This window comes from Ranitomeya variabilis, chromosome 1 (genome assembly GCF_051348905.1).
Source record: "Ranitomeya variabilis isolate aRanVar5 chromosome 1, aRanVar5.hap1, whole genome shotgun sequence".
Classification (NCBI taxonomy): Eukaryota; Metazoa; Chordata; class Amphibia; order Anura; family Dendrobatidae; genus Ranitomeya; species Ranitomeya variabilis.
In genome coordinates this window covers 300,805,690-300,828,496 of record NC_135232.1, presented here as the reverse complement: position 1 = coordinate 300,828,496, position 22,807 = coordinate 300,805,690, and the positions used below count along the sequence as shown (strand labels likewise).

The following is a 22,807-nucleotide window of genomic DNA, read 5'->3' as shown; positions in this document are numbered from 1 at the left end:
TAGTCCTTGTTTGTTTTTGCATTTTGTTCCAGTTCACAGCTGTAGTTTCTTTTCTGTGTCTGGAAAGCTCTTGTGATCTGAAATTGCCACTCTGATGTTATGAGTTAATACTAGAGTCTTAAAGTAATTTCAGGATGGTATTTTGATAGGGTTTTCAGCTGACCATGAAAGTGCCCTTTCTGTCTTCCTGCTATCTAGTAAGCGGACCTCAATTTTGCTAAACCTATTTTCATACTACGTTTGTCATTTCATCTAAAATCACCGCCAATATTTGTGGGGGCCTCTGTCTGCCTTTCGGGGAAATTTCTCTAGAGGTGAGCCAGGACTATATTTTCCTCTGCCAGGATTAGTTAGTCCTCCGGCCGGCGCTGGGCGTCTAGGGATAAAACGCAGGCTACGCTACCCGGCTACTGTTAGTTGTGCGGCAGGTTTAGTTCATGGTCAGTTTAGTTTCCATCCTTCCAAGAGCTAGTTCTTATGTTTGCTGGGCTATGTTCTCTTGCCATTGAGAACCATAACAGTTTGACCGGCCGAAAAGGGTTAAATTAATTGACAGAGAAAGGAGAGAAAAGAGAAGTCTGCTGAAGATTTTTTTTTTTTTTTTTTTTTTTCTCTCAGTTCTGAGTGTGCTTGTAATTGAATCTCTTGCAAGTCTGCCTATATTGCAGCCTTTCTCTCTCTCTCTCCTTCTAATCCTGGAATGGCTCTGTGTTCACCTGTTTAAGATGGATATTCAGAGTTTAGCTGCAGGTTTGAATAATCTCACCACGAAAGTTCAAAACTTACAAGATTTTGTTGTTCATGTTCCTATATCTGAACCTAGAATTCCTTTGCCTGAATTTTTCTCGGGGAATAGATCTTGCTTTCAAAATTTCAAAAATAATTGCAAGTTGCTTTTGTCCCTGAAATCTCGCTCTGCTGGAGATCCTGCTCAGCAGGTCAGGATTGTGATTTCTTTGCTCCGGGGCGACCCTCAGGATTGGGCTTTTGCATTGGCTCCAGGGGATCCTGCGTTGCTCAATGTGGATGCGTTTTTTCTGGCCTTGGGCTTGCTTTATGAGGAACCTCAGTTAGAACTTCAGGCGGAAAAGGCCTTGATGTCCCTATCTCAGGGGCAAGACGAAGCTGAAATATACTGCCAGAAATTCCGTAAATGGGCTGTGCTTACTCAGTGGAATGAGTGCGCCCTGGCGGCGAATTTCAGAGAGGGTCTCTCTGATGCCATTAAGGATGTTATGGTGGGGTTCCCTGTGCCTGCGGGTCTGAATGAGTCCATGACAATGGCTATCCAGATCGATAGGCGTCTGCGGGAGCGCAAACCTGTGCATCATTTGGCGGTGTCTACTGAGAAGACGCCAGAGAATATGCAATGTGATAGAATTCTGTCCAGAAGTGAACGGCAGAATTTTAGACGAAAAAATGGGTTGTGCTTCTATTGCGGTGATTCAACTCATGTTATATCAGCATGCTCTAAGCGTACTAAGAAGCTTGATAAGTCTGTTTCAATTGGCACTTTACAGTCTAAGTTTATTCTATCTGTGACCCTGATTTGTTCTTTATCATCTATTACCGCGGATGCCTATGTCGACTCTGGCGCCGCTTTGAGTCTTATGGATTGGTCCTTTGCCAAACGCTGTGGGTATGATTTGGAGCCTCTTGAAACTGCTATACCCCTGAAGGGGATTGACTCCACCCCATTGGCTAGCAATAAACCACAATACTGGACACAAGTAACTATGCGGATTAATCCGGATCACCAGGAGATTATTCGCTTTCTTGTGCTGTATAACCTACATGATGTGTTGGTGCTTGGATTGCCATGGCTGCAATCTCATAACCCAGTCCTTGACTGGAAAGCTATGTCTGTGTTAAGCTGGGGATGTAAGGGGACGCATGGGGACGTACCTGTGGTTTCCATTTCATCATCTATTCCCTCTGAGATTCCTGAATTCTTGACTGAATATCGTGACGTTTTTGAAGAACCTAAGCTTGGTTCATTACCTCCGCACCGGGAGTGCGATTGTGCCATAGATTTGATTCCGGGTAGTAAATACCCTAAGGGTCGTTTATTTAATCTGTCTGTGCCTGAACATGCTGCTATGCGAGAATATATAAAGGAGTCCTTGGAAAAGGGACATATTCGTCCTTCGTCATCTCCCTTAGGAGCCGGTTTTTTCTTTGTGGCTAAGAAAGATGGCTCTTTGAGGCCGTGCATTGATTATCGGCTTTTGAATAAAATCACGGTTAAATATCAATATCCGTTGCCACTGCTGACTGATTTGTTTGCTCGCATAAAGGGGGCCAAGTGGTTCTCTAAGATAGATCTTCGTGGGGCGTATAATTTGGTGCGAATTAAGCAGGGGGATGAGTGGAAAACCGCATTTAATACGCCCGAGGGCCACTTTGAGTATTTGGTGATGCCTTTTGGTCTTTCAAATGCCCCTTCAGTCTTTCAGTCCTTTATGCATGACATTTTCCGTGATTATTTGGATAAATTTATGATTGTGTATCTGGATGATATTTTGATTTTTTCGGATGACTGGGACTCTCATGTCCAGCAGGTCAGGAGGGTTTTTCAGGTTTTGCGGTCTAATTCCTTGTGTGTGAAGGGTTCTAAGTGCGTTTTTGGGGTTCAAAAGATTTCCTTTTTGGGATATATTTTTTCCCCCTCTTCCATCGAGATGGATCCTGTCAAGGTTCAGGCTATTTGTGATTGGACGCAACCCTCTTCTCTTAAGAGTCTTCAGAAATTTTTGGGCTTTGCTAACTTTTATCGTCGATTTATTGCTGGTTTTTCTGATGTTGTTAAACCATTGACTGATTTGACTAAGAAGGGTGCTGATGTTGCTGATTGGTCCCCTGCTGCTGTGGAGGCCTTTCGGGAGCTTAAGCGCCGCTTTTCTTCCGCCCCTGTGTTGCGTCAGCCTGATGTTGCTCTTCCTTTTCAGGTTGAGGTCGACGCTTCTGAAATCGGAGCTGGGGCGGTTTTGTCGCAGAGAAGTTCCGATTGCTCCGTGATGAGACCTTGTGCTTTTTTCTCGCGTAAATTTTCGCCCGCCGAGCGGAATTATGATGTTGGGAATCGGGAGCTTTTGGCCATGAAGTGGGCTTTTGAGGAGTGGCGTCATTGGCTTGAGGGGGCTAGACATCAGGTGGTGGTATTGACTGACCACAAAAATCTAATTTATCTTGAGTCCGCCAGACGCCTGAATCCTAGACAGGCGCGCTGGTCGTTGTTTTTCTCTCGGTTTAATTTTGTGGTGTCCTACCTGCCGGGTTCTAAGAATGTTAAGGCGGATGCCCTTTCTAGGAGTTTTGAGCCTGACTCCCCTGGTAATTCTGAACCTACAGGTATCCTTAAGGATGGAGTGATATTGTCTGCCGTTTCTCCAGACCTGCGGCGGGCCTTGCAGGAGTTTCAGGCGGATAGACCTGATCGTTGCCCACCTGGTAGACTGTTTGTTCCTGATGATTGGACCAGTAAAGTCATTTCTGAGGTTCATTCTTCTGCGTTGGCAGGTCATCCTGGAATCTTTGGTACCAGGGATTTGGTGGCAAGGTCCTTCTGGTGGCCTTCCCTGTCTCGAGATGTGCAAGGCTTCGTGCAGTCTTGTGACGTTTGTGCTCGGGCCAAGCCTTGTTGTTCTCGGGCTAGTGGATTGTTGTTGCCCTTGCCTATCCCGAAGAGGCCCTGGACGCACATCTCGATGGATTTTATTTCGGATCTTCCTGTTTCTCAGAAGATGTCTGTCATCTGGGTGGTGTGTGATCGTTTCTCTAAGATGGTCCATTTGGTTCCCCTGCCTAAGTTGCCTTCTTCTTCCGAGTTGGTTCCTCTGTTTTTTCAAAATGTGGTCCGTTTGCATGGTATTCCGGAGAATATCGTTTCTGACAGAGGTACCCAATTCGTGTCTAGATTTTGGCGAGCATTCTGTGCTAGGATGGGCATAGATTTGTCTTTCTCGTCTGCTTTCCATCCTCAGACTAATGGCCAGACCGAGCGGACGAATCAGACCTTGGAGACATATTTGAGGTGTTTTGTGTCTGCAGATCAGGATGATTGGGTTGCTTTTTTGCCTTTAGCGGAGTTTGCCCTCAATAATCGGGCCAGTTCTGCCACCTTGGTGTCTCCCTTTTTCTGTAATTCGGGGTTTCATCCTCGATTTTCTTCTGGTCAGGTGGAATCTTCGGATTGTCCTGGAGTGGATGCTGTGGTGGAGAGGTTGCATCAGATTTGGGGGCAGGTAGTGGACAATTTGAAGTTGTCCCAGGAGAAGACTCAGCTTTTTGCCAACCGCCGGCGTCGGGTTGGTCCTCGGCTTTGTGTTGGGGACTTGGTGTGGTTGTCTTCTCGTTTTGTCCCTATGAGGGTTTCTTCTCCTAAGTTTAAGCCTCGGTTCATCGGCCCGTACAAGATATTGGAGATTCTTAACCCTGTGTCCTTCCGTTTGGACCTCCCTGCATCTTTTTCTATTCATAATGTTTTTCATCGGTCATTATTGCGCAGGTATGAGGTACCGGTTGTGCCTTCCGTTGAGCCTCCTGCTCCGGTGTTGGTTGAGGGCGAGTTGGAGTACGTTGTGGAAAAAATCTTGGACTCCCGTGTTTCCAGACGGAAACTCCAGTATCTGGTCAAATGGAAGGGATACGGTCAGGAGGATAATTCTTGGGTGACTGCCTCTGATGTTCATGCCTCCGATTTGGTCCGTGCCTTTCATAGGGCTCATCCTGATCGCCCTGGTGGTTCTGGTGAGGGTTCGGTGCCCCCTCCTTGAGGGGGGGGTACTGTTGTGAAATTGGATTTTGGGCTCCCCCGGTGGCCACTGGTGGAATTGAACTGGTGTGCATCATCCTCTCTGTTCACCTGTTTCCATCAGGATGTGGGAGTCGCTATTTAGCCTTGCTCCTCTGTCACTTCCATGCCGGTCAACATTGTAATCAGAAGCCTTTCTGTGCATGTTCCTGCTGCTAGACAACTCCCAGCTAAGTTGGACTTAGTCCTTGTTTGTTTTTGCATTTTGTTCCAGTTCACAGCTGTAGTTTCTTTTCTGTGTCTGGAAAGCTCTTGTGATCTGAAATTGCCACTCTGATGTTATGAGTTAATACTAGAGTCTTAAAGTAATTTCAGGATGGTATTTTGATAGGGTTTTCAGCTGACCATGAAAGTGCCCTTTCTGTCTTCCTGCTATCTAGTAAGCGGACCTCAATTTTGCTAAACCTATTTTCATACTACGTTTGTCATTTCATCTAAAATCACCGCCAATATTTGTGGGGGCCTCTGTCTGCCTTTCGGGGAAATTTCTCTAGAGGTGAGCCAGGACTATATTTTCCTCTGCCAGGATTAGTTAGTCCTCCGGCCGGCGCTGGGCGTCTAGGGATAAAACGCAGGCTACGCTACCCGGCTACTGTTAGTTGTGCGGCAGGTTTAGTTCATGGTCAGTTTAGTTTCCATCCTTCCAAGAGCTAGTTCTTATGTTTGCTGGGCTATGTTCTCTTGCCATTGAGAACCATAACAGTGGCTCCAGCCCAGCGTGGAAGCCTGGAAAAGCTGAGCTCTAGTGGACCTGAAGGACCTGACCTGATGTCACGGCCATATGACCTGAGGCAGGTGGGATGAGCTAGTGGGTGCAGGAAACTTTGGTGGTTTCTCTGGGAGAAGAAAATCCCAAAATGTCAATGAAGGAGCAGGAAAAAAATAGCGCTGCACTGAGTATCAGTAATGAGCAGCTACAGAGCTGAGGGGGAGCGAGTGTGATGGATACGTGCATGGGGGTACAGACTATGTATTAAAGGGGTACATAGGGGGCGATATATAGATAGATATATACTTCACAAAAAACAGGCAGCACTCTATATTCTTCAAAGTAATATGCAGAAATTTATTTAACCCACATCTCCGTGCAACGTTTCGGCTCTGAATGAGCCTCTCTCAAGCAGTGAGTTTAGCTTTATACAGTGTGTATATATATATATATATACACACATACACACACATACACACACATACACACACATACACACACATACACACACATACACACACATACACACACATACACACACATACACACACATACACACACATACACACACATACACACATACACACATACACACATACACACATACACACACACACACACACTATAAAGCTAAACTCACTGCTTGAGAAAGGCTCATTCAGAGCCGAAACGTTGCACGATGTGGGTTAAATAAATTCCTGCATATTACTTTGAAGAATATGGAGTGCTGCCTGTTTTTTGTTAAGTATATGGACTAAAAGCAATCAGTGGACAGGTTGTCTTGGGCTCTGCACCCAAAGAAAAGTTAATTAGAGATTTTGTGCTGTTCCATTTTTTATATTGTTAGATAGATATATAGAGATATAGTACAGACCAAAAGTTTGGACACACCTTCTCATTTAAAGATTTTTCTGTATTTTCATGACTCTGAAAATTGTACATTCACACTGAGGGCATCAAAACTATGAATTAACACATGTGGAATTTTATACTTAACAAAAAAAGTGTGAAACTGAAAATATGTCTTATATTCTAGGTTCTTCAAAGCAGCCACCTTTTTGCTTTGATGACTGCTTTGCACACTCTTGGCATTCTCTTGATGAGCTTCAAGAGGTAGTCACCGGGAATGGTTTTCACTTCACAGGTGTGCCCTGTCAGGTTTAATAAGTGGGATTTCTTGCCTTATAAATGGGGTTGGGACCATCAGTTGTGTTGTTCAGAAGTCTGGTGGATATACAGCTGATAGTGCTACTGAATAGATTGTTAGCTGCATTTTTTCTTGCCATAATACAAATTTTAAGTAACAGAGTGGCCATCATTACTTTAAGAAATGAAGGTCAGTCAGTCCAAAAAAAAATTGGGAAGGTCACCAACCTGTTATTGTCCAACAGGCCTTGATAATCACTGAAGTTTGTAATGCTTAAATCCTTTTTAGATTGGCTAGTGGTATGGAAAGAAGAATGCACCAAAGGGCTGGAAATCACCCAATCAATGAGCAAAAAAGGTCACATTTTTTTGAAGGATGATTAGGTCAAACTGTCCAGTTTGCTTTTTAAATCTGCAATGCTCTTCTGGAGATATGGGCTTTTCACTGCAAATTTTTAGGGTGTTTTCCAAGGGGGCGTGTCTCACAGGATGCTCTGGGGCGTGTCTCACAGGATGCTCTGGGGCGTGTCTTTAGGTTGCTCTGCATTATTATCTTATGAACCATGCACCCTAGGTGAAGACTATAAATATTAACACCAAATAAAAAGATCCACATGTCTGAAACCGTATGACAAAATAATTTTTTTTGTTTAAACAATTGAATACTCAGGAAACGGTGAAAACTATCCACTTTTTGACCTGATGACAAACTGTAAAACTTAAGGTACCGTCACACTCAGCGTCGCTGCGGCGATATAGACAACGAGCCAACCTAAACTAGATCGCTGGAGCGTCGCTGTTTAGGTCGCTGTAGAGACGTCAAACACAGCAGCTCCAGAACGATGCAGGAGCGATCCAGTGATGTAACACTCACTTCTCGTTCTCGCTGGTTGATAGCTCCATGTGTGGCATTGCTGGCGTCATTGCTTTTGCTGTCAAACACGACGATACACGCCGACCCGGCGATGAAATAAAGTTCTGGACTTCTAGCTCCGACCAGCGATGGCACAGCGGGATCCAGATCGCTGCTGCGTGTCAAACACAACGAGATCGCTATCCAGGACGCTGCAACGTCACGGATCGTTGTAGTTCTCTTTGCAAAGTTGCTGAGTGTGACGGTACCTTAAGGCTACATGCAAGTGCATAAAACAATCTGCAGGTTTGTAATGGGCAGAGTTGGCACTTTTGAATGTGCCTTTCGGTCCTGACACTAGGGCTACGTTCCCACTTTTGGTGAGTTTTTGATGTTGCAGATTTTCTGCACCATTACTGCACCTATTAAGAAAAATAGTTTACTTGCATTTTTTCGAAAATATGCAGCATAAAAAAATCACCAAAAACATATCTTGGGAATGTAGCCTAGCAGATTAGATCTAATGCGCTCTGCCATTTTGACTGTTTGCCAGCTAAAGAAATATTTATATTGGGATGAATTGTGAAGTGATCTATTATCCCCCTATTCAGCTGCTGTTTTTAGTGTCTTACCCTTTGATACATTTAACCTTTAGTAAACTCTGTAAAGATCTTTCATTAAGGCAATGTGATTTTGCTGTCTTTGAAGTGGCTGGATTTCAGTTACTCAGTAGCTACATGACCTTAAAGAAAATCTTTTAATCTCTCTGAACCTAGGTTAAAATAATTTGATTGTAAGCCCTTAGAGAACCAATATATTTTAAACTATATTGCAAATAGCGAAGTGTCTGGGAAGTCCCTTTTAAGTGAATATTATTTCGTGAAAGGAAAGCTTGTCTGTACTATTTATTTCTTATTCTGTACTTGCAGCGGTGTATCTAGAGCCTGATGGGCTCCAGCGCACGATTTTTACCGGGACCCCCTCATCCTGAAAAAAAAAAAAATATATATATATATATATATATATATATATATATATATATATATATATATATATATATATATATATATATATATATATATATATATATATATATATATATATATATATATATATACATATACATCCATCTACACATCGCCGAGGCTAAGCTCTAGAAATGACGCATGTAAAAGATACGCTTTTCTGGGGTTAATAAAAATCCGGTAAGTGGGTCCCCACACCATTTTTTTTTCCTTTATTTATTTGCTAAATACAAGTACAGAAAACTACACATGCAAAGCACTGATTATGTATCTCACTGACATATTTCTTATACAGATTATAAATATACGGTAGTTTTCTAACTAATAAAATTTAAATGACAGAGAATTACTATATGTTACAGCTGATGCTAGGTGAGAAAAACGCATGACACTCGCCTGACACTCCAACTTTTCTGGCTGAGGATCTCTGCTGCTTTATGTATTCAGATGTGAGCATACCAGTATAGTGAGGATCAAGCTGGGGTTTCACAAGGAGGGGGTGCACTGTTGCAGTTTTTTCTAGGTTGCTAAGTGATAGCAATCCATAGTTAATCAGTTTTATCCTACTTGGCTAGGTGAGTATAATTTAATTTTGAAGAGGGCAGCCTAATAGATTAACCATTGTACTGCTCACTGACTCTTGAAATTACTACAAGTGACTAGTGGCAAGGTATTCTGTGAATTTAGAGGAAAAAATCTAATGCACATGACATCCAATTCCTTTCCATAATATTTACCGTACATGACCATTAATGATCCAAAAGCTCTTTGTTTACGGCTCGGTGTCACTGAATATTGTGATATTTTTTACGATTCAAACTAAGAACTTCTACTAATAGCATCACAAGATTAATCCCCTTATATTGGTTGGATCACAGACTACATTTATCACTGCCCATAGGATCCCTGTGGGTACCTCAAGGACCTGCTGTTTGAGACTGCCAATGTTTGAATGGAGCAATGTGGTGGTCCTGCATTCGCAATACTACATTCATTGTCTATGGGACTGATGGAAACCCAATAATAGAACAGTAGTACGCATGTGACCACCACTTCATTTAAATGAATCCCCCCACCATCCTTTTTGTGATCACTGGGAGACCCAATGGTGAGACCTATGGGATTACACATTTATCGCCTATCCATTACAGAATGCTGTAGATAAGCCACTGATGGCGGTGGCTGGAACTTATATATGAAAAAGTAGGTGACAGATTCCCTTTAAGTGGTTTTGCAGACCAGGCCAAATTTTCGGCAAGCACTGAAGATTTAGTGAAGCAGGAAGAGAAGGTAATCGCCGCTTGACTTCAAGTATTTAAATCGTACACAGAATATAATTCTAACAAGGAATATGATTTGGTTTTGGTAAAATGGCAGCGCTTGCCGAAAACTTGCCCTGACCCAAAAAAGTTTTTATTGCTCTTTTTCTATTTAACAGGTTTGACTGTTACTAGGACAACCCTTTCTCATTCCCAATATTTGGCCACGTGAAAATAAAAACGCCTATATTTAAGTAAATTAAGTAACTATATAGTGCCATTGATTCCATAGCACTTTACAGACATTATAGTCACTGTCCCCATTGGGGCTCACAATCTAGATTCCCTATCAGTATGTCTCCCCTTCGGTGCTGGTGTTGTTCCAGCGGTGTTAGCACTCACATGCGGTTATGACCCGTGAGCCCTGCACCCAATCAGCGCGGGCATCACTATCTCTGTCTTCAGATGTATCAGTACTCAAGAGGAAGTAGCATCCAGTCGCAGCTCCCAACACCTCTTGATTACATATACATCTGATGGTGAGGACAGTGACACCAGCGCTGATAGGGCTGAAGTAACATAATAACCTGACGTGAAGCCTGGGAACGGGAGTGGCGACACCATTGGAACGATGCCAGCACAGGAGGTGAGTCTAAGGGCTTTTAATGTTCGCGGGGCCAAACATTGGGCGTTGAGAAGGCGTTGTCCTAGTAGTGGACAACCCCTTTAAGGTTATAGGATTAAGGTCCACGTTTGGTAAATGTTGTGATATCGACTCCACATAAAGTACGGCTTCACATTGGTGCGGCAAAATAATTTTTCATTAAAATATAGCTTCATCAAGGTCATTCCTCTAAATTTAGTCATTTCAGTATTGTTAGTAGGGTTTGACTTAAAGTGTTTCTATAAGTGCGGTATCCTTTGGGACGTAACTGATCAATAAGGAAAGTGTCACCTGTGACGTCTGACACGTTGAGAAATCTGCTTTCCTGTCTACTAAGACTTTTGACTTATTTTGAATAAAATAATTCTCTGGAATCCATTATTTCCTGTAGGCGCTTCATGCCGGGCCTTTTGTTAGAAGCCCAGTGTGTGTATAATGCAAGAGATTCTCTGCTTAGCGAAAGTATCCTCACTGCTCTAAAACATTCCCAGCAGGCTCTTGTCAGATACAGGTCATTAACTTTTTTTCATTGAGAGTTTGTTTACACGATTGCAATAAATAGCATGTGCGTCCGCTGCTCTCCTGAATTTCCTATGGATCACCCTTCTCTCAGACAAGGCCTCAGTGATTTCATGTACATGTGAACAGAAAAATGACAGCCCTTGTGGAGAGGCACAATGGGGCAGATAGAAGTGTTGTGGCAAGTGAAGAAATGCTATACGACCTAATATAAAACCGGCGGTTAATATTCAAGTCTTCTAATCGGTTGCCTGGAGTAATGGGCGCCTCTAAATAAATTGGGCTCATCGTTGCCTATCTATGTGCCAGAAAATGACAAGTACATCAGCTATGAGCTGGCGATACTTTACTCCAATATTGGTTTAAATTCCGGAACGTCTGCACACTGAGCTCTTTAGGGTATGTGCACACAACGTCTTTTTTTTTAGGCGGATATTGCTTGTAACTACCTGAACATTCGCTATAAAGACACCAAAAAGAATGAACATAGGCACAGCAACATCCAAATGACTTGTTGTGCATTTTACCCATTTTTTGTAACTTCTTTTAACCACTTCAGTCTTTAAAAGGTGTAAAGCTAAAAGGCTAAGAGAACTGACTTACCGTATTTATTATTATGGTGGATTCCACTTGGAAGCCACCACTGTTATATATTTGAGAAGGGAAAAAAAATGGTAAAGATGTCAAGTAAGAGGCTTTAGAAAAAATACTTGCAGAGTTTTCCTGAAGTTTCTTTTGCTTTAAAAACTATGCTGGTAAGCTGGTATCTAAAAGACACTGTGAGCTCATACTCTTACTGTTTTCAAGGGAACCTGTCATCAGGTCTGGCCGATATAAGTTACGACCATCACCTTTCAGGGCTGATGTACAGCATTCTATAATGCTGTATATAAGCCCCCAACCCGACCTGCAAGAGAAGAAAAATAACTTTTATTATATTCACCTGCGGGGCGGTCCGGACCGAAGGGTGTTGCTGGTCTTTGACCGGCGCCTTCCATCTTCGTATTATCACCGCCGCCCTCCTTGCTTCGTGGATGACGCGTCCCTGCCTCATCCACAGTCTCCTTGGCATCGCACTCCTGCATAGGCGTATTTATCTGCCCTGTCGAGAGCAAAGTACTGCAGTGTGCATGCGCCGGGCCTCTCTGATCTTTTCCGCCACCTGTGCACTGCAGTACTTTGCTCTGCCTTCAACAGGGTAGAGAAGTGCGCCTGTGCAGGAGTGTGACACGAAGCAAGCAGGAGGACTGACAATGTAAGAAGGAGGGATGCGCTGGACCAAGAATAGTGACACCCATCGGACCGGACCGCCACGCAGGTGAGTATAAGTTATTTTTATGCTCTTGCAGGTCGGGTTGAAGGCAGATATATGGCATTAAAGAATGCTGTACATCAGCCCTGAAAGGTGATGGCCTTAACGTATATCGGCCAAAACTGATGATAGGTTCCCTTTAAAGTATTGGGGAAGCACAAAATCACCGTCATAAAAATGTTTGAAAAAATGTTGCACACATTGAAAAATATAAAATTGGATTGATATTATTTTTTTCACTGTACAGTGGTATAAAGCACTACAATAATTGTTCCTCAACTCAAAGCGGTTTACCTATGTCCATATACACAGTATATATTAGGAGAAAACCCCCTTCTTTAAGCTGTGTGCACATGATTAGTTTTTGATCATTTTTTGACGCTGCATATTTTTGCTGTTTCAAATCGCAGCATTTTAGGCCATGTGCACACATTGAGTATTTGGTTAATTTTTTACATCAGTATTTCAGTATTTATTTATTTTGCTCTGTTATATAGCACTATTAACTCCTCAATGCTTTACATACATGATCATCACTGTCCCCAGATGACACAAACCGCAGTGTCATAACCAGATAAAAACACAATGAAAAAAATAAGTCACCTAATTTGCATGATTTGTACAGAAAATCTGCAACCTGAAATATTCTCCAAATACTCATTGTAGGAATGTGGCTTACACGTGATGCAAATAATATTTTTAAATACGGTATATATTTTTGTTAAATGAATGTATGACCGATTACTCTCATGAACTTCAATATCTATGGTATTTCAGATTAAAACTTTGGGTAAGTTCACACAAGGCGTTTTCAGCGTTTGGTTTTTTTCACTGCTTTTTTTTGTGTGTGTTTTTGCTGCAATTTTGGCATGCTGGATTTGTCTCTGGGTGTATGCTGTTGAAAAAAAGTCCTATTCCATAGAATCATGTTTTGGCACACAAAATGCAGCAAAACATGATACCTGCGTTTTTGGTGCGTGGTGTTTTTTTTGTTTTTTTTTCTGCTTTTTCTTCCACAACCCATTCAAGTCAATGGGTGAAAAACACTGAAAGACTTGACATGCTCCATGTCCCAAAAACCATTCAAAGCACAAAATACTGATGACACAAATACCAATGTGTGTGTGCATGTGACTTCTGAGCTCTCATAGGCTTTGCTGATACTGTAAAATGCAGCAGAATCCACAGCAAAAATGCCTAATGTGAACTTGGCCTTAAAAAGCAGGCACACTAAAGTGCAAAACATATAAAAACTGGCTTCATTTAAAGTCATTCAGAGATGTGGAATAAATTGATCATGATTAGAGATTGGAAAAAGTCAGTTTCTCCAGTGCTTGAAACAGATTGCATTAATTTGCACAGTCCTTGTAGATAGGGCCGTCTTTAAGTTTAATGCCCCCTTAAGCCAGATGAGTATTGAGTTGTCACGGAAATTTGCATGACATGCAGTGCCAGTCTCTGGTTGAAAAGACCTGCTGGGAAAGCTGCAGGTGTCCTACCTTATTAGGGTATGGCTCCACGGTCCGGAGGGGCGGCGGTATCGCCGCAGCGGCGAAGCCGCTCGGCGCTAAGCCCCGCCCCCTTCCTGGGACGCGATCATGCCGGATGTGTTAACTCTTCACATCCGGGATGATCGCTCGCTCCCATAGGGCCCTGTGATATGCCTTGCGGGGACGCTGCGTCCCCGCAAGGTGTACGGGCATGCTGCGATCTGAAAAGACGCGCAGCATGTCCGTAGTCGCAGGGCCGCCGCGTGCGGGTTTCCACGCATAGTGGAGACGGGATTTCATAAAATCCCCTCCACTATGCTGGAACATCTGGACGCTGCTTGTTTGACGCTGCAGCGCTGCGCAGCGTCAAACAAGCAGCGTTTCCTGAACGTGGAAACATACCCTTAGGGTATGTTTCCACGGTCAGTAAACGCTGCTTGTTTGACGCTGCAGCGTCAAACAAGCAGCGTCCAGATGTTCCAGCATAGTGGAGGGGATTTTATGAAATCCCGTCTCCACTATGCGTGGAAACCCGCACGCGGCGGCCCTGCGACTCCGGACATGCTGCGCGTCTTTTCAGATCGCAGCATGTCCGTACACCTTGCGGGGACGCAGCGTCCCCGCAAGGCATATCACAGGGCCCTATGGCGAGGGGTGCGATGATCCCGGATGTGTACTGTACACATCCGGCACCATCACGTCCCATTAAGGGGGCGGGGCTTAGCGCCGAGCGGCTTCGCCGCTGCGGCGATCCCGCCGCGTAGCCTTAACGTGGAGACATAGCCTTACTCTTACCCACTGCTTCCCTAATTGCCAGATCATTGCATTTCAAAGGGAATTTACAAGGAAACATAATCCAGGTATGGAGGAGTGCATTCATCTTGGGGCATGTCCACTCAGAAGTATACCATAAACTTGGATATTTTTTATATGTAGAAATATTGAACAAAGGTAATTGAAAACAATGACCTCAACATGTGTCAAATACCCGTTAACATTTCATATGTCTGTCAACTCACCTGTGTACAACTAGTCAGACCGGTTATACATATTCGGTGATTTATTTTAAGAGGGGTTGTCGTGGTCAAAACCAATAAGTCTGCGGCCTCTCTTCCATACACTGGTATTGAGCCACGGCTGCGCCCCGTCTAGTGACGCATCCCACCAGTGGGCGGCTCCATACCAGTGTATGGAGACTGAGGCATCACCCACTGGCCGGGGAGTATATATAACTAATATTTTACCCTCCGGTTCTGGGTCTGAAACCGGCAAATCCCCGCGCTACACATTGAATGCACTGGGGGATCCATAAGTCTGCAGTCACAGAGTAACAGCAGACGTAACGGTTTGACCGGGCAACCCCTTTAAGTGAAGAGAACTGGTCAAATTTGATGGTAACATTTGATGCATGAGAAATGTTGAGAATCTTCATTTAGCGTTGCCCCCCTGTTGGCAGCATGGCCTTTATCTTTCTAGTATAACATGTTACATTTTGTCTAAATTTATCGGACCATCTGTTCATTTTTTTTTTTCTTCTCAATTCTCTGGGGCATTAAAAGGAAACTGTCAGCACTTTTATTTTTTTTGCATTGGAAAGTAGTGGTATGGCTTGTCCCTCAATAAAAAGTTTTGATATAGCAGATTTTCTACAGAAGTTATATACCCATTAGCTAAATTAGGTTATTTGCAGAGTTTTTCATTGAGTTTTTTATGCTGAGGTTTTTTTCGGGGGGGGTTGTCATGTTTTAAATTTAAGCTGCTTAGATTTTGAGACTTCCTGGTATTTGGCTTTGACTAGCCTTTATCTATAGTCATTTGTGGATTACATACACTTTTAGTGCATCTCCATAAGAGAAACACACTAAGGCCATGTTCACACGCTGCGGTTTTTACCGCGGAACCGCCGCGATTTTGATGCTGCGGGTCCGCAGCAGTTTCCATAGCGTTTACATTAACATGTAAACCCTATGGAAACCGCAAACCGCAGTGCACATGCTGCGGGAAAAACCGCGCAGAAACGCAGCGGTTTACAACCCGCAGCATGTCACTTCTTTGTGCAGAATCACTGTGATTCTGCACCCATAGGAATGCATTGAACCGCTTACTTCCCGCATGGGGCTGTGCCCACGTTGCGGGAAGTAAGCGGATAATGTGCGGGTGGTACCCGGGGTGGAGGAGAGGAGACTCTCCTCCAGGCCCTGGGAACCATAAAATAGTGTAAAAAAAATAATTAAAATAAAAAATGAAGCTATACTCACCTCTCAGCGCTGCCCGCGGCCGTCCGGTCTCAGTTGCTGTGCCGAACAGGACCTGTGGTGACGTCGCGGTCACATGACCGTGATGACGCCGCGGTCACATGACCGTGACGTCACGAAGGTCCTTGTCGGCACAGCCGCTTGCAGCGCCGGGGAGATCGCGACGTCAGAGGGTGAGTATAGCCAATTTTTATTATTTTTTACATTACTATTGATGCTGCATATTGCTGCATATGCAGCATCAATAGTACAGCAGTAATCCCGCAGCGGAAACCGCGGAACAAACCGCGATAAATCTGCAGGGATAACCACAGCGGTTTTGCCCTGCAGATTTTCAATTCCGCTGCGGGATTAACCCGCAGAGGAACCCGCAGCGTGTGAACATGGCCTAAGAATGCATATGCGTTTTTACCTGCAGATTTTCTGCATTTAAAGGGAACCTATCAGCAGGATTTTGCATAGTAACCTACACACAGTGTCAGGTTGGATCAGTTATACTGATTAAAATAACACCTTGGTTGATGAAATCTGTCTTGTGGTTGTTGTGTAATCTGTATTTTCAGTACGTATAATCAGTATGTAATAGTGGGCAGGTCACTGAGGGATCCCTGACCTGTCAGAAGCCATACAGGTGGATATATAAGCAGAGCAAAGCATAAAGCCCCCCCACAGGCCACCCCGAAGCACAAGCATATCGTTAACTGAAAACTACAAATAAAGATTAAACAACCTCAAGACGGATTTCATCAACCAAGGTATCATTGTAATCAGTGTAACGGCGCTGACCTGACAGTGTCTGTAGGTTACTGTGCACAATCCTGCTGACAGTTTCCTTTAATACTACTGCAAGGAAAATTCTCACATAAACCTGAGCGTATTTGCAAGAGAAATTGACATGTTGCAAATTTCAAAAATGCAGTACGCCACAGATCAGTTTATACAGCTAAAAAAAACCACACGATGGGCATGAGATTTCTATAAATCCCATTGCGTTTTTCTCATACTTTTTTATTAGTGTTCGGTCAGTATCAGTTTTAACCATCATTTTCATCAGTTCTTCTTGTACAAAAAAACCTGATGAAGGTCTCTCGGGTAAACCTTCTGTGAAATATGGACAGCACACATGGCATCCGTTTTTGTTTTTTTTTTTAGATTGAGCCATGACACAAATCAAAGTCGGACATGTTTCCTTGATTTTGTTTGACTACTCAAACCGCATAAAGTAAAAGGAAATATGATCAGACCCAAACACAGATAAAACTCATACGCCAAAACCTGACATCTGACTGAACCCATAGGTTCACTAGTAAAGCTTAGCATTCTTACTGGGGAGCAAGCACCTATACAATACACTGCCATACTATGAGTTACTGCTCAATTCCAGCTTATCCGTAGTGCATTTTTGCAGGGGGAGGAAGAGAGGACTTGGGATTCCCATTCTGATGAACAATTGGACACTTATCCATGTATCTTATGATTTAAGTGTTGAATATTTATTCTATGAAAATCCTCTAACTGTTCTTCAGTGATGACAAATACGCACATGACCGCTGCAACCAATCACTGATATCAGGTGATGCCTGCATGAATGGTAAAGTAGCACTGAGTACTGTAATTGGCTGTAGCAACCATGTACGTATCATCAGGAAGTTATCACTTCAAGGCCTACAACAAAGATCATCAGGACTATCAGAGAGGTGGTGCTGAAGTGGCGTGGAATTTACCAGATATATGGAAGTTCTGTCTTCATATCCTTGCTTTGAGTCAATTAAAAATAGATACTGGTGATCGCTGAAAACATAGGTTTCTTTTTATATGGTAGTTTTAGATGTCTAAAATTGTGTGTATTTTTTCTTTCTTGGCCTTTTTTCAGAGAATATGAATGATAACACAAACTTTTTCTCCACTCATGGTTAGTGGTTGGCTGAAGCCATTTATTGTCAAACTACTGTGTTTTATCTTTTTAAATCATAATCACAACCCAAAACATCCAAATGACCCTGATCAAAAGTTCATACCCCAATTCTTAATACAGTGTATTGCCCCCTCTAACATCAATGACAGCTTGAAGTCTTTTGCTGTAGTTGTGGATGAGGTTCTCTGTTTTCTCAGATGGTAAAGCTGCCCACTCTTCGTGGCAAAAAGCCTCCAGTTTCTGTAAATTCCTGGGCTGTCTAGCATGAACTGCCCACTTGAGATCTCAGTGGCTCAATGATATTGAGGTCAGGAGACTGAGATAGCCACTCCAGAACCTTCACTTTGTTCTTCTGTAGCCAATGACAGGTTGACTTGGCCTTGTGCTTTGGATCGTTCAAGTATGTCCCATCCACAGCTTCTGGGCTGATGAGTGCAGATTTGCCTCCAGTATTTTCTGATAACGTGCTGCATTCATCTTTCCTTCAACTTTGACCAAGTTTCCTGCGCCTTTTGTAGCTCACACAGCCCCAAACCATCAGTGATACACTGCCATGCTTTACATTAGAAATGGTGTTCCTTTCATCATAGGTCTTGTTGACCTCTCCAAATGTAACGTTTATGGTTGTGGCCAAAAAGTTCTATTTTGGTCTTGTCACTCCACATTACCTTGCTCCAGAAGTTTTGAGTCTTGTCTTTGTGCTGTTTTGCATATTGTAGGCAAGATACTTTGTGGTATCTGTGCATTAATGGCTTTCTTCTGGCGACTCGACCATGCAGCCCATTTTTCTTCAAGTGCCTCCTTATTGTGCATCTTGAAACAGACACACAGCTAGTTTTTTTTCAGAGAGTCCTGTATTTCAGCTGATGTTATTAATGGGATTTTCTTTGCATCCCGAACAATTTTCCTGGCAGTTGTGGACAACATTTTTGTTGGTGTACCTAACCGTGGTTTTGTTTTTACAGAGCCCCTGGTTTTCCATTTGTTAATCAGTTTGAACGCTGCTGACTGGCATTAATAATTCCTTGGATATCTTTTTGTATCCTTTCCTGTTTTATACAGTTCAACTACTTTTTCCCGTAGATCCATTGACAATTCTTTTTCTTTCCCCATGACTCACAATCCAGAAACATCAGTGGCTGGATGAAAGATGCAAGAGTCTGTCTGGATCCCAGAAACTCACTCAGCTTTTATGCACACACACTGATAACATGCAAACAGGTCACCGGTGAGGATGTTGCCTTTAGTAGCCATTCAAACCCATTTGTGTCAACTTCTGTGCATGTTATCAGTCCAAAATTACGGGGGTATGTGAACTTTTGATCAGAGTCATTTGGATGTTTTGGGTTGTCATTATGATTTAAAAAGAGAAAACACAGTAGTTTGACAATAAATGGCTTCACCCAACCACTAACGATGAGTGGAGAAAAAGTTTTGGTGTTGTTATTCATATTTTCTGGAAATAAAAGGCCAAGAAAGCAAAAATTCTGCGGGGGTATATACCGTATTTTCCGGCGTATAAGACGACTTTTTAACCCCTGAAAATCTTCTTAAAAGTCGGGGGTCGTCTTATACGCCGGGTATCGCCTTGCCGGGTGTATATGGTGGGTGGGGGGGAGTGGGCCTGATGACGACGAGGGGGCGTCTCACAGGAAAGTGAGTATCCCCCATTACCTCATTGTATCACTGCAGCGTGGGGTCTCTGCTGGGAGCGGCGGCGGCTGTGCTGTGGGGCGGCGGCTCCTCTTCTTCAGTGTGGGGCCTCTGTGCTGCTGGGCGGCGGCGGCGGCTTATCTTCAGGCAGTCGGGGCTCCTCCGGTATCTCCATAAAGCCCGGAGGCCCTGCCGGCAACTCCATCGGTGCAATGCAGTGGCCTCCGGGAACATGGCCGCTGCTCAGATTCAGATCTGAATCTGAGCATGCGCCGCCCCCAGCGGCCATTTTCCCGGAGGTCACCGCATAGCAGCAATGGAGCTGTCTCCGGGAAAATGGCCGCTGCTCAGATTTAGAACTCGTCTCCCGAGATCTGAATCTGAGCAGCGGCCATGTTCCCGGAGGCCACTGCATTGCACCGATGGAGTTGCCGGCAGTGCCTCCGGGCTTTAAGGAGATACCGGAGGAGCCCCGACTGCCTGAAGATAAGCCGCCGCCCAGCAGCACAGAGGCCCCACACTGAAGAAGAGGAGCCGCCGCCCCACAGCACCCACGCGGCACAATGAGGAGCAGCAGCCGCCGCTCCCAGCAGAGACCCCATGCTGCAGCGATACAATGAGGTAATGGGGGATACTCACTTTCCTGTGAGACGCCCCCTCGTCGTCATCAGGCCCACTCCCCCCCCCCCCCTCCCAAAAGGCACAAAAGTCACCGGCCCTATAAGACGACACGGTTTATAAGAAGACCCCCGACTTTTAAGAAGATTTTACATTTTAACTGGAAAAGTTGGGGGGTCGTCTTATACGCCCAGTCGTCTTATACGCCGGAAAATACGGTAAATGTTTGAGCACAACTGTATAATGTGTGTATGTATGTATATATAATATAATATTTATATAATACAATATTTTACATATCTATCCTTGAATAAATGATTTGGCTTTGATTCTGTACTGAATGTATCTTATTTGTATTTTCAGATGAACTTGTACGTGTAATATGTGCACTGGGAACAATACATTTCAGCTTTCAATTTTTTTTTTTTTTTTTTTTTAGCCATTTGCGAATTCATTTTTGTACCATCGCTTGCTTAGGACAGATTGACTCACATTTGCTGAGTTGCATCCCTAGGTTGCAAATCCATTTTGGCAGAAAAACGGTTAAATGGAAGTCTCTTGTGTGCTATCTGGTAGATAAGCAGATGGCTCCTGTCTGCTGTCTCTGTATTAAAGCCAATCCATTGCATTGATTTACTTTCATTGCTTTGTGCAATCTGAAATGTGGCTAGAGAGGCTACTGTAGGAGAGGTGGACTTACAATTTCTCCAAATGCTACTGGATAACTGCGCAGTCCAGGAACTGCCAGACGCTGTAGAAAATGCTTGCTAACCCGAGATTCATTAATCGAAACAGTTTAGAAAGAAGTGGTCCATCAAAAACATGCTTATTCCTGTGTAATAAAACCACAGACCTCTGCAAAACATCTGAAGCAGCAGATAAGACACATTTTACTAATAGATTTCAGAATATTCAATAAGGGAACTCATTTTATTAATTTAATAAGGGCAAGAGTGCATTGCATTTCTAGACTTTTTTTTTTTTTTCTTCAGGTTGGACATTAGAGATTCTTTTTTTTTTTTTAAAGGTAACATTTCCAGTCAATCTTGTATCTTACTAAAGATTAACCGACTCAAAACCTTTACCCCTGATGCGAAAAGTAAGGACACATTCACACATCAGTTTTCATTTTTGTCCACGTGAAAACATTGTTTTTGTCCCATTTTTTTTAACTGCTTTGTTTTCAATTTAATTTTATTTATTTTTTTTTGCTGGTTTTACTGTATTATAGAAGAGTTGCATTTTTCTGTAGCAAAGTTGACCATCATGGAACTACGCAAGAACCTGCAGATTGGAGGTGATCACATCTTTGTTGTTTGGCTACACCCCAAATACATAGAGAGCACGGTGTGTGTAGACAATATTCATTAGGCACTCAATAGGATTCCCTAATTAATAATCACAATGGGAGACCTATTGTTTTCAGAAGTTCTCCCTGACAGGCAATTTGTCACCAGGATTTTACCACCTAATCTGAAAGTGACATAATGAAAGACTCTGATTCCAGCAATGTGTCACTTACCGAGCTGTGTGCTGGAGTTTTAATAAAATCACATTTATTAACAGGAGATTAACACTACAGGACTAATAAATATTCTGCCTGGTAGTCCTACCTAATTGTAAGCAATGTATAAACCCACTTAATTGGCAGCTATCTGCCGATCGGTGGTGTGGACGGGGTTACACAGACCTCGGCATTTAGAGAACTGGTAAATCTGCAGCAGATAACAAGCAGCTCAGTAAGTGACAAATCACTGCAATCAGTTTATCTGCTATTGCATAATTTTGCTCTCAGATAGGGAAGCAAAACCCTGGTGACCAATTCCATTTACCCTTTTTATGAAGTTTCTTTTATTTTGCTGACCATAGACCTAAAACAAGTTTCAAGGATTTTTTTTTTTTTTTTCATTTTAGAAATGTTACTGTATAAAAAATTATAATATGTGCATGCAAGATGTGAATACTATCCTCATACTGTTTGCCTCATTCATACAGCCCCAGTTTGGGATAAGACACTGCACCATTTGGATTTGTCCTCTTGGGTCTCATGTACTTGGAGTAGTAAGACTGCAGTGTGGGCAATTCGGAGTTTCTATTTAAATGTGTGAATTCCTAGCATGGGAACACCACACTTGAACCATACAGAGACGTGTTAGTTAAAATTTATTTTTAGCCCACTCGATCCTTGGAGAAACAGTTGAGGACTATACTGCTAAAACTTGGTTACTTTCACTAAATGATTAGCCACTGACGCATCGGATGTTCTGCTTCTATAAAACACACTGTCGAAAAATGTCACAGGTCAACAGCAATTTAAATGGTGCAAAACTATTTATTTTACTCCACACGTACCCCCGCTACAATTTCTTGAGAGCCAGCACTGTCAGAATAAATAATACAGTGTTCAGAATGAGAAGTTTAATTCAGCTAATGTATCTGTATTGTTGTCAAATATAAATATTCTAGAAAGGGTATGAACCACAGAGATGCGGAAATGTCAAAATGGAAAGTAGAGTGTGGAGAGAAAAAGAAACCTGAGATGGAGAGCAATAGCTGGAATGGCGAATGGGAGGTAA

At 43.1% G+C, this 22,807-nt stretch overlaps 1 protein-coding gene across 2 annotated transcripts in view; it reads left to right on the top strand.

Annotated features, from left to right (window-relative positions):
- The window catches only part of FAM222A (family with sequence similarity 222 member A), a 113,914-nt gene that overhangs the window by 12,457 nt on the left and 78,650 nt on the right, over positions 1-22,807 (top strand). The window contains exon 1 of one of the 2 annotated variants that reach the window (XM_077295744.1): positions 8,640-8,726. The exons of the other annotated variant lie outside the window; for it this stretch is intronic. The gene's annotated coding sequence lies outside the window, so the exon portion shown is untranslated. Of the gene's footprint in view, positions 1-8,639; positions 8,727-22,807 lie in introns of those variants that run through there. 2 annotated transcript variants of the gene reach the window in all.